The sequence below is a fragment of the Marmota flaviventris genome, chromosome 18 (genome assembly GCF_047511675.1).
Source record: "Marmota flaviventris isolate mMarFla1 chromosome 18, mMarFla1.hap1, whole genome shotgun sequence".
Taxonomy (NCBI): Eukaryota; Metazoa; Chordata; class Mammalia; order Rodentia; family Sciuridae; genus Marmota; species Marmota flaviventris.
The window spans coordinates 31,093,628-31,106,826 of NC_092515.1; the positions used below are offsets into that span (position 1 = coordinate 31,093,628).

The window sequence follows — 13,199 nt, forward strand, 5'->3', positions numbered from 1 at the left end:
CCTTGAGAGCTGGCCGTAGTATAGGATGTAGTCCACCAGCTCTTTCTGCTTGTCAGTGAAAATGAGCCATAAGCCCTTTTCTTTTCAAAGATTTAATTGTTGATCACCATGGAGAAAGAAGGGATAGCAGAAAGTTGCAGACACAGAGAATTTACTGATATCCAGAGCCCTTAGTCCCGAGCCTGAGTGTCCAGAAACTTCTTGTGTAAGGCGCTTGGTGCTTGTCCAAGTTCATGAGAATAGGTTTGTGTTGGCTACACTGTGAGATCTGTAGGTGGTTTGTCAAGGCTTGGATGACTTGTTCACAGTAATGGCTTGGAATGTGAATTTGTTTGAGGGGACATCAAGGAGACCCCATTGGGAAACTTAATTTTTCTCCCCAGTGCTAGGGGTTGAATCCAGAGCCTTGGACATGATAATGCTAGATAAATGTTCTACTGCTGAGCTATACCCCTAGCCCTGGGAAATTTAAGTTTAATGACTAATTTCTTGAACTAGGCTGGTAGGAATTGGGGGATGGAAGGATGAATGAATTCGAGAAGTTTTTACAAGATAAGGATGAATCTTCCCTTGGTGAATTTAATGATCTATAGCTTTGAACTTGAGTGACTGGGGAAATGTTTGTGCTGTTGAAAATAAGGGCTGGAAGGACTGTTGGTTTGGGGCAGAAGGTTCGGTGGTGTTTGGGTGGAGAAGCTGAGCAGGGGCTGAGATTGGCGGTGAGTGCTGCGCTCTGTACTGCAGTGGACAGTGTTGTCCCATGTGTGCCATTTTCCTAGTACTCATGGTTCACTCGATCACAGTAAACCCGAGGTGCTGATGGTTCACTTTGGCACCGGCATTAATGGCGTATTTCTATATAATGTCATCAGGGGATTGGTGTTATTGTTGGGCTTCACAGCAATCAGGCAGATTAAATAGGAAAGAATTTAGAGAGACCTGGTGTTTGTGTTAAGTTTAAATTATGTGCATTTGCATATGTAGCTCATAGTAATTCTTTACTGAACTGGGACCTTCAGGTTATTGACTGATTTTTGTGTAATATGTATCTGAGAATTTTCTCAAATCCGGCACACTGTTTTCAACTGTTACTTTCATGCCACAGCTTGCCTCTTCCATCCACTATTTGTGGCCAGTGACCCTGTTACTGTCAAGAGTCATTGGCATTTCATTGTATGGACTCTTTTTTTTCCATCCCCATTACGTTTTTAGCCATTGAAAAGCCAAAGGAAACAGTGACTGGAGCTTTTTGGAGTCCACCCCTGTTCACACAGGTTTAGGACACTGCAGGAGAGAGAAGATGTGAAAGGGTACTAGGGAGTCCGAGGCAGGGAGGACTTGTGTGCTTGAACAGTTCTGATCCTAGGTGCTCAGTGCCTCACATTTCAACTCCTTCCACAAAACTGCTGCCAGAGGGCCTATAGGAAGGGGCTCCCTTGCTGATGCTGGACTGGTCAGATGGTTGTCTTACTTATTGGTTCTCACATTATTTGTGTGTCACAGGAATGGTGTAGACATGGATGGCAATGAATGGTTAGGTATTCTTATACCTGTTGAAGCTGAGAAAAATTAAAAGCAATTTTCCTGTGGGAAGTAGAGAAGTGGGGTGATGTATGCTTTCACACAGCTTTCTATTCTCTGTTCTTTTGACTCAGTTAGAGTAATGTTTAGTGGAGGAAACTATTTCAAGATCACACCCACGGCACTAGAGACTATATTAATCACTTATACACACAGGTACAAAGTATTCTTGATGGGGCTGTAGATGCTGCTTTGAAGAACCAGGGTCCAATTGCCAGCAGCTGGTCTTTGCTCTTCCCTTCAGAGCTGATAGGACAGCTCTGGAGAGAGCTGGACAACCTCCTAGCTGCTCAGAGGCTGGCTGGCAGAATGTCCTTTCCACCCCCAGATATTTGCTGGAGACTCAGTTGCTGTAAAGACCAGAAAGTCTTCAAATTTGTTTTACTATTTTTAAGATTACACATAATTATTTTTTAAAATAAGTGATTATAGATTGAAGTTGAGGATGGCCTTGAGCTAGATTTTTCATTTTTGCAACCACGCAATAGATAATACATTTAATTCTATCTGATAAAATTACTCGATGATGCAGAAGACTTTCATATACTCAGAAGCTTGGCCACATGGAAATTGGAGGTAAAGATTTTAAGAAAAAATTAAATGTGGAGCTATGCATGTTAAACTGGTTTCTTATTCACTTGGACAATTTCAAGTCTGAAAAAAAATCTTAAAATTGTGCCTAGAGATTTTGTATAGTAAATGGTAACTAAGCTTAGGAATTCTAGCTCAAGTCTCGCCTTCTTCTGAAATAAGTATTTAGTGCAGAATCCTTTGCTTCCAGGTCAGTTGATTTAATAAAAGTAATCGGTAAAATGGAAACTTTATTACCATGTTTGAAATACTAGGCTAAATCTTTTCCATTTGTTATAATTAATCTCTTTATACATAGCTCCATCTATTCTTTTTTCACTTTTTATTTTGAAATAATTTATAGATTTATAGGAAGTTGCAAAAACTACTATAGATAGCTCTCATATTTCCTTTGCTCAGTTTCCCCTACTAGTAATATCTGACATAACTCTTTCCTTCAGAGCTGATAGGACAGCTCTGTAGAGAGCTGGACAGCTGTTTTTTTTTCACAAAGAAACACAGAAAATTGACATTGTTACAATTCATAGCCTATTTTAATTTAAAAAAATTTAAGTTGTTGATAGGCCTTTATTTTATTTATTTATTTTTATGTGGTACTGAGGATCGAACCTAGAGCCTCATACATGCTGGGCACAGTCTCACCCCTCCATAGCCTATTTTAGATTTCATCAGTTTCACATGTACTTATTGTGTGTGTGTGTAGTTCTGTATGATTTTCTCTTATGTATAGATTCATGTAACTGCTTCCAACTGTCAAGATACAGGACTGGATTGGTTTTGGTGCTCTCACTGCTGTGACCTGAATTCATTTCTCCATGAGGGAAACAACAGTATCAAAAAAGAATGTGAAACTATTCCATCACCTCAAGGCTCCCTGGTATTGCCCCTTTGAAGTCACACACACACACACACACACATACCCACCCACCCACCCTTCCTTCTCATACTTAACCACTGGCAACCACTGATCTGTTCCCTGTATCTGTAATTTTGCCATTTTGAGAACACTATAAAAATCATAAAAGTATGTAACTTTGTCTTTTTTCCCTTTCACTGTAATTCCTTTGAGAGTCATGGGAATTGTTTTATGAACCAATAGTTTATTGCCTACTTTGTTTAACCATTCATCTGCTGAGAGACATTCCAGAAAGATGGTTTCTAATTTTTGACTATTAAAAATAAAGCTGCTGTGAACATTGATGTACACAGTCTTATGTGAAATAGTTTTAATTTTTGAGAGAGAAATGTCCAGAAGTGCCAAATAAGTACATATTTTGTTTTTAAAGAAATTGCTAATCATTTTCTAGAGTAGCTGTATTATGTTATGTTCCTACCAGCAGTGTACATAAAAGAAATCCAGAGTCTCTGTATCCTCTCCAGCATTTGGTGTTATCACTCTTCATATTAACATTTTCCTAAATAATCCCACCTAATTCTAATAATCCCAGTGCTGAGGGTTGAACCCGGGCCTTGTTCATTGTAGGCAAATATTCTACCACTGAGCTACATACTCAAACTTCCATCTAATTTTAATCTTAATTAATTTTTATTTAAAAAATTAATGATAACTTTTCCATTTAGAAATCTCCAAGTAAAATTGTGACTGAAAAGGCCTCAGTTGGCTGGAGGTAGAGCTCTAGTGGTAGATGCTTGCCTTCTGCACACAGATCCCAGCACCTAAACAGCAACCACAGCAACAAAACCCCTCAGTGTACAAGTTTTACTTTGCTTTTATTCTTATTAGTATCATTTAAAATTTGTCTTTAAAGTTCTTTTTAGTGTTTGTTTCTTTTTTATTTTTTTAGACAGGGTCTCTGTCTGTCCCCAAGCTGGTCTTGAATTTGTAGGCATTAGTGATTTTCCTGCCTCAGCCTCCCGTGTAGCTGGGATTGTGAGCCTGCACCAGCCTGCCATGCTGGTGAATGGTTTTTGCAGTATTGGTGTGTCTGCAGACTGTGTAAATGAGGACTTCCGATCTATCCTAGAATAAATTTTTATCTGAAGTACTTTCTGGATTAAGAGTTGGGACTTGGCCCATTATTTTTCCCTTACTGGCCATGTGTAGACAGTTTTGATTCTGTCAAAATGAAATTTTTTCTTTAGCATCATCAATCATTGTAAATTAATTAGTTTGTGTTCTTTCTGTTATGTGAATTGAATCCAGGGGCACTCTACCACTATACCATATGTATAGCCCTTTTCATTTTTTAATTGGGAGTCGGGGTCCTGCTAAATTGTGTAGGCTGGCCTTGAACTTGAGATCCTCCTGCCTTATCCTGAGTAGCTGGGATTGCAGGCTTGTGCCACCATACCTGGTCAAATGGATTCTTTCACTGATATTTAAACCTTTTAATCTGTAGGTTTATCTGGCATCTGTCCTCTCCCCATTAAACTTATTTGTTGAATTAGGTTGTTTTTTCCTATAGATTTTCTAGTTCTTGGATTTTGCTGAGTGCATTCCCATAGCTGTCAGTTTAATATGTTCTTTTGGCCCCTTTATTTTCTGTAAATTTGTAACTAGAGCTAGAGACTTGTGTAGATTTTCTTTCTTTTTTCTTTTTCAAAAACAGTTCTTAGGTTGTGTGATGTGTGCTCTGAAAAGACCCATAGTGTCGGAATGTTTTTTTTTTTTTAATGAAATGAATAATTAATGATTATTGCCTATATTTATTAATTTATTGGGATGGTAATTTGTTCTAATTCTCTTGATCCTTTTTTTAATTGTTAGCTGTAATGCTTTCAAAAGGAGAAATTTTCCCTTGTTAGTTTTGTTTATCATGAGGGTACAGTTGTTTTGTTTTGTTTTTTTAAGCAGAACTGAGGCTAAAACTCAGGACCTGGTGCATGCTAGACCAACACTCTGCCCCTGAGCTACATACAAGAGTACAGTTCTTAGGAGGGAAAGCAAGCTAATAGTAAGAATTGGTTTTGGTAATGAGCTGTCCTCCCCAGGAGGAGAAACAAGGTGGGACACAGGAAGCAGAAGTGGGCTTTGGAATGACGGGTGCTGTTGTTTAAAGGGGAGTTAATTCCCCTGCGGTAATGGCTGGGAGTGTCAGGGGAGTCCTTTGCTCACAGTGATACCGGCCTTGCCTTCAGCCTGTTTTAATGAAGGAAGCCACAGCAGACCTATGACCCCTGAGCCTCTGTTCAGGAGACAAAGTTCACACAGCCTTAGCTCCGTGACCAGGAATAGTGCATTGATTTCTTCTTGAAATTAAACTTAGATTGTGTTTCTTCTTCTGTGCTAATGTTTGTGACCTTAGTAGGAATCTTTCCCGCCTTCAGGTGAATAAACCACATAGCCTCAAAGGAAAATTTCCTACTCAGAGTAAATTTGTCAAATGCTCCCCCATATCAAATATTTATTTTAAAGGCCACTGTTTACTTAACAGAAGCTGTGGGGCAAAAGCATGGTGGCTGTGTAAAGGACGACTCCAGGAAGGTACGCAGAGCTGGCCACCTGGTGTGGGTTGGCTTGGGCTTCCCTGGGGGTTGTGGCAGCCCCTTGGGGGAAGACAGCAGGCAGCATCTCTGAGAAAAGGGCATGATGGGCACGTGAAAGGACTTTTCTATTCTCAAGACACCCTTCCTCCATTTCCCCTTCCCAAGGCATTTAATAGTTTTTTTTTTTTCTTAGTACCACGTTTCAGGTTTATGGAAATATTGAGCAGAAAATATCAATTTTCAAAGGCCCTTCCCCCTAGTTTCCACTGCTGTTATGAAGTAGGGTGGAACCTTAGTTAAAATTGATTAGCCAAATAGTGACACATTAACATTAACTAAAGTCAGTAATTTTTACGTTAGGATTCACTCTTTGATGTTACAGATTCTCTGGGTTTTGGCAATGTTTGGAATCTGACAGTATGTAGCCTGTTTAGATTGTTTTTTTTTTTTTTTTTTTCACTTTGCAGCATGCATTTAAGATTCTCCAGTGCCTTTCGCTGGCTTGATAGCTCATTTCTTTTTAGTGCTGAGTAATATTCCATTGTAAGGATGTACCAATTTGTTTATCCATTCACCTACTGAAGGACATCTTGGTTGCTTCCGAGTTTTGGCAGTTGTGCATAAAGCTGCTATAAACAACTATGTGTAGGTTTTTGTATGATCACATTTTTAGCTCCTTTGGGTAAATACCAAGGAGCTTGATTGTTGGATTGTATAGTAAGAGTATGTTTACTTTTGTAAGGCTGAACCATTTTTCGTTCCCACTAGCAGAAAATGAGATTTCCTGTTACTCGACATCTTCCCTAGCATTCCTGGTGTCAATGTTTTGGCTTTTTGCCATTCTAGTAGATGTGTGATGGTGGTGTTTTAATGTATAATTCTCTAGTGACATGTCTGCTAGGGTTTGAATGTGTCCCCCATATGTTCATGTGTTAGAAACTTAGTCCCCAGTGCATCAGTGTTGAGATGTGGGACATTTAAGAGATGATCAGGTCACGAGGACTCTGCCTTCTTGAATGGATTGACATTGTCATCTACAGTTGTCTTGAGAGTGGGTTTCTTACACAAGCATACTAGACCCCTCTTGCCTTTCTCACAGTCTTACTAGGTAGTGCTTTCCTATTTGGGGGAACAAGAAGACTCTCATTAGATAAGTCCTTGATCTTGAGCCTTCTGATTTCCAGAACTGTGAGTGAAATAAATTTCTACTGTTTATACTTCTGTTACAGTCTCATAAAATATGAACTAAGCTTCTTTGTTTTGTTTTGTTGGTAATGGGGATTGAACCCAGGGGTGTTTAACCACTGAGCCACATCCTCAGCCCTTTTTTATATCTTATTTAGAGACAGGGTCTCATCAAGTTGGTTAGGGCCTCGCTAAGTCACTGAGACTGGCTTTGAACTTGGAATCCTCCTGCTTCAACCTCCATACCTTGGGGATTACAGGTATGTGCCTCTGCCCAGCAAGACAGCGTCTTTTAATCTGCTTTTTGCTCTGTATGCATTGGTTAAGTGTCTGTTCTGATATTTTGACCATAATCTAATTGGATTGTTTTCTTACTGTTGATTTTGTGTGTGTGTGTGTGTGTGTGTGTGTGCGCCCACGCTGGGGATTGAACTCAGGGCCTTTTGCATGAGAGAGGAGCACTCTACCAACTAAGCTATATTCCCAACCTCTTACTATTGATTTTTAGGAGTTCTTTGTATTAAAAATTGTTCTTGGTATTAAACTCTTATTTAATACCAAGTATCTTAAAATTTGCTATGTATTTATAGTTACTTATTATTACTATAAGTTTTTTTAAGTATAAGGATATATTTTTAAGTCAAAGTATATAACAAATAAAACCTTCAGAAAAAGATCTTCTCATCAAAATCAAATAATTAAAAAAATATATTCCTTTAATCATTGTAAAGTTCTTAAAATAGAAAAAATCTGTAAGAAAGTCTAGTAGACCAGATGCTTTGTTAGGATCTATTGGTTCTGCTTTCAGTACATCACAACCCAATTGCCTGCCACTCATGCCACAGTCACCTCCACTGCCTCCACCACCATGGTCCTAGCCACCCAAGCCGTCAGGAGTACCGTATCCTAATTCTCATTCTCCCACAAATCCATATCCTGATCATTCATTCCATCTCTGCCACAGCCTGCCATTCCAGAACTTCCCACTCCAGAGCTGCCATGGGAGTGGAGTTGAAGAAGAGTTCAGTGTATCGCTCTTATGTTTAGACGCGTATCTTCATGTGTCACACACTCTGTTTGCTTCTCCTGTTGCTCTGCCATCAGCTCAATATCACTGTGAACTCATATTGGATTTAGTATTAAGAAGAATTATCAGCAGTGTCATCTTCAGTTGCAGGAAAAGGCAACCCTTTTGTGTACAAAATGATATCATGAAAACCTGAACTTGCTCAGCAGCTCCACCATAGCTGTGACCTCCCATACCTCTTCCATCTCATTCAGTCATTGAAGCCATCAGAGCCGCAGCCCTAATTATGATAGCCACCATCGTACCCGTCACCTCCTCGTTGCAGTCTTTCATACATACCTCCATAAGAACCCCCTCTTAACTCCTTTTGGCCTGCCACATGATGCCAGTGGCTCTTTGGCAGTCTTCTTGGTGGATCATGAAATCCTTTGATTTCACTCCTGCTATTTCTGAAGATCTCTGTACCTTGTGTCCTTTTCTTGTGTTTCCCCAGAGCATGTTCTGCGATCTCCTGTGACGCAGACTGCACGAAGGCCTCTGCTGGGCTTCCTGGTCGTCCATCACCAGTGTTATCCCCTTTTGGCATAATTTTCAAACCTTGACAAAATGGAACTATTTCCTTTTCCTCTTTTTGCTGCAACCCAATAGTAGTCTGCGAAGTCTTCCTGTTGTGTTGCAGAGCATCGTTTGGACCATTATGTTTCATCTCAATACCATTGATTTATACCCTTTTACTTCAGACACCTGTCAGGCTGTGGAGGCTGTGGTGACACCAACTCGGTGCTCATGGGGTCCAGTGGGAGGGGGGAGAAGTCGTTGCTTCTCACAAGAGTCTTTCCACCTGTCTTTGGTGGTGGTAGCTGCTAAGGTCCACAAGTTCTTTTGTTGATCCTTTCTACATAGGCATCATCATCATCAAGAAGATTTGATTTCTTCCTTCCCAATTTGTTTGTCTTTTCTTTCTTTTTCTTATTTCATTAGCTTAGGACTTCTGGTATGCTGTTGACTAAGAGTGGTGAGAACGGACCTCTTTCCTTGTTCTTAATCTTAATGGTGGGAAAACGTAATTTTTCACCATTAAGCCTGATGTTAATGGTAGGATTTTTGTAGATGTCCTTTTTCAAGTTGAAGAACTTCTCCCCTATTTCTAGTTCACTGGGAGTTTTTGTCATGAAGGGGTCTTGGAGTTCATAAAAATTTATTTTGCATGTGTTGATATGATCATAGGGTTTATTTTCTTTTCTTGGTATAATAGATTATATTATTCTTGAATTTTGAACCAGGTTTACATACCTGGAGTAATTCCACTTGGTCATGGTTCATAATTCTTTTTGTACATTGTTGGATTCAATTTGCCTAGTATTTTGTTCAGAATTCATGCAGCTATATTCAGGAGAGATTTTGGTCTATAGTTCTCCTTGTTTTTCTGGTTCTTTCCATCTGGTTTATGGTTAGGGTGATGCTAGCTTTATAGAATGAGTTAGCAAGTGTTCACTCTGCTAAATTTGGAGAGAACTGAGATAATTTCTAACTTAAAAGTTTGGTACATTCATCAGTGAAGCCATCTGGGCCTGGTACTTTCTGCTGTAGAAGTTTATTAATTATCGATTGAGTTTCCTTATTAGATAGTTAGGTCTATTGAGATGCCTTTCCTTCTTGTCTAACTTTCGGTTTGTTGTGTTTTTCAAGGAGTTGGTCTATTTCATCTAGGTTATCAAATTCACGGGCAGAGAATCCTTGGTGACATTCCTTTATTATCCTTTTAATGTCCAGAGAATCACTAGTGATTACCCTTGTTTCATTTCTGCTATTAGTAATTTGTCTTCTCTCTTTTATCTTTATCACTTTTATTGATCTTTTCCAAGAACCAGCTTTTGGTTTTATTGGTTTATCTCTGTTGATTTTTAGTTTTCAATTTCATTGATTTCTGCTCTAATTTTATTTTCTTCTGTTTACTGTGGATTTAATTTGTTCATCTCTTCTTAGTCTCTTAAAGTGGAAGCTTAGATTATTGATTTATAGATCTTTATTCTTTCCTGATGTTTGTATCCAGTGCTATCAGTTTTTCTGTAAGAACTTTCTCAGCATCCCACACGTTTTGAAGAGTTGTATTTTCATCTTCATTTTAGACATACTCTTGTGACTTTTTGGACCCATCTACTGTGTAGCAGTGTGTTGTTTGATCTTAAGTATGTATTTTGGGATTTTTCGGCTTTCTTTCTGTTACTGGATTTGACTTTAATTCTCTGTGTCCTGAGAGCAGACATTTTATTATTTTTATTTTAAAAAATTTGTTAAGGTATGTGGCTGAAAATGTATGTGTGTATATGTATATCTGTGTGTGTGTGTGTGTGTGTGTGTGTATGAAATGCTAATGCTAAAAGGTTCTCTCATCTTTATTATATGTGACTTCACAATGCCAGATTGGTTAAAACAGACAGAGTGAGGCATCCTTAGTGTCCATCAATAGATGTATTGATAACCAGAATGTCCTCTACACATGCAAAGCCTAATTTAACCTTAAAAAGGAAGGAAATTCTGGCACATGCTGCAACATAGGTGAATCTTGAAATCATGCCAGTGAAGAAGGGTCACAAAGTTCTGAAGATGGACAGTGGTTATAGATGGACACCAAGATGAATGTACTTAATGCCATATAATCGTATACGTTAAAATGGTAAATTTTATGTAATATATATTTTTATCACTATTTATTTCATACTGGGGACTTAGGGCACTTAACCACGAACCACATCCCATACCTTTTTATTTTTATTTATTTTGAGACAGGGTCTTGCTAAGTTGCTGAGGGAAAAATTTTTGTAAACCAGAGTGGTGCTGGGCAAGGGGGCACATGCCTGTAATTCTAGCAGCTCAGGATGCTGAGGCAGGAGGATCGCGAGTTCAAAGCCAGCCTCAGAAAAAGCAAGGTGCTAAGCAACTCAGTGAGACCTTGTCTCTAAATAAAATACAAAATAAGGCTGGGGATGTGGCTTAGTGATTGAGTGTCCTGAGTTCAATATCTGGTACCTGCCCCCTCAAAACAAAAACAAAAACAAAAAAAAACCCAGAGTGGTATCAACTGTGAAAAGGTTTCAAGAGTTATTTTAATGATTTACCTTATTCTGGATGTTTATACTATTTTTTGGAACTTAAGTGACCAGTTTAATTTTCATCAGTGATTGGCCTGATAAAACATAATACATTTTCAGGGTCTGGTGGTGCATGTGTACCTGTAACACCAGCTACTTGGGAGGCTGAAGTAGGAGGATGCAAGTTGGAGGCCAGCCTCAGCAATTTAGCAAGACCTGAAACAACTTAACAAGACCCAGTCTTAAAAACTGAAAAGGGCTAAAGGATGTAGCTCAGTAGTAGAGAGCCCCTGAGCTCATTCCCCAGTAGTATGAGCAAATATATATTATATTTAGGGTTTTTTGAAAGAGTTTGAAGAGGGGCTGGGGATGTGGCTCAAGCGGTAGCGCGCTTGCCCAGCGTGCGTGCGGCCTGGGTTCGATCCTCAGCACCACATACAAACAAAGATGTTGTGTCTGCCGAAAACTAAAAAATAAATATTAAAATTCTCTCTCTCTCTCTCTCTCTCTTTAAAAAAAAAAAGTTTGAAGAGTAAAATTTTTGTGTAAAATCAGCATGAAATTCTATGTCTATGATAAATCTGATACTTGTAGAAGACATATATGCATTCCTTTTAAGATCATGCTGCTTATCCACTTGACTGATTTGTTTCATAGAGTAGAACCCTTATGGGGTTTGAGGACCTTCAGAGGCCAGAGGACCCCAGTTCTTGGTTTTGAAAATTGATAACTTTGTTGGGGATGTAACTCGTGGTAGAGCATTTGCCTACCCTGCGTGAGACCCTGGGTCTGTCCCCAGCATTGCCAAAAGAAAAAAGGAAAGAAAAAAATTACCAATCAACCAGCCTCAGCAAAGTTAAATTATTTTATCACTAAGTTCCACAACTATCTTTTCCTACAGCCAGGGCTGCTTAGCCCTAATCTCTAATGGGTCCCAGTGCTCCACCAGGATCTGGTTCTGTCACGCTGAGCCTGTGATACCAAATAAAACCAGGGACTGGTATTTAACCTCATCTCTTTCTGTGCCCATTGTCTCCCGCAGTCCATGCAGATAATGGTGCTCTGCTTAATGGGCTTGGTGAGAGTGATTTCCAGATCAGTTGCTTCCACCACAGTGGCAATCTCGGGAAGTGAAGAAAATTTGATGATGGAACCCATGCATGGAGTCACTGACTGCATAGGCCTGTACAGGATGGTGGTTCTCATGTTTTTTTTAAAAAATAATAATCATACTAAGCACAATGGAGGATTGTTCTCAAATGATCTCTTAAAGCTTGGGTTTCTAAACTGGGCCCATTAACAGGAACCCATAGGGAGTTCAGATAGCTCAGATCCCACTTGTGGAGGGGTGTCTACTCTGGGAGGGAGATGAGATGCTGGGAGTCCTTAAAAATTATTGTAAGAGACAGTAACTTTGCCTCTCCACTCATTTTTATATATGTATTAATTAAAACCAGACGGGCACGGGGGCTTGTGGGTAACAGACATTATTTTAATGAAGTGAAGTTTTGACTCAGGCTTTTGTAATACTATTGTTTTTTTGGATCAAAATTTAAAATATCTAAATAAGTAGAAAATATCAAAAATGCTTATGAAGAATTTGAGATTTTAATATGTAAGATCTTTTTAAAGAAAATTTGGTCTTGCATTAAAAGTGCTGGAGGTATTTTTATTTTTGGACTAGATTTGTTTTTCAGCAAGACAGTATTTATATTGGTCACAGAGGGGGGTGTGTTTGTATATTAAAATGTGAAGACAATATGCCCTGAATGTCCTTTATCAATCTGACTGAAACCACCCACACTAATGGATTTGAATTCCCTTAATGGAATATTAGATAAATTGCCTATAATTTATGATCCAGAGATTTTTCTTAAAATTTAGAAAAGGAAAGCATTAATTTATCGTGCTCATAAATACTTTAAACAGTATGGAAAAGGTAGGAGTCTCATGTAACCACCATTTTTAGTCCCAGCCTGGGATGTAGTAATTGTATTGGGTTCAGAAGATCCTTTTTCTACCACGTAAGACTGACCAAAGAAAATGCATATTATTTTATGTTTTGTATCAGTGCTATTATAATACATATTTTGTTTTTCACTTGTACTTTCCTCATAATGTATCTTGGGAATTTGTTCATGTAGAGTTTATGTAGTGCTACATGGACTTCAGTGGTTTGGTGTGTTAGTAGCCGCCCCCCCTTGTTTGTACGGGATATGTTCCAAGACCCCCCAGTGTGTATCTGAGCCTACAAATACTATCTAGTCATTTACCTT

General features: G+C 38.9%; 1 protein-coding gene and 1 pseudogene across 2 annotated transcripts in view; one reads left to right on the top strand and one right to left on the bottom strand.

Annotated features, from left to right (window-relative positions):
- Window positions 1-13,199, top strand: part of Tent4b (terminal nucleotidyltransferase 4B) — a 62,797-nt gene that overhangs the window by 3,455 nt on the left and 46,143 nt on the right. The window lies entirely within an intron of this gene.
- Window positions 1,277-8,168, bottom strand: LOC114095659 (heterogeneous nuclear ribonucleoprotein H3 pseudogene; annotated as a pseudogene).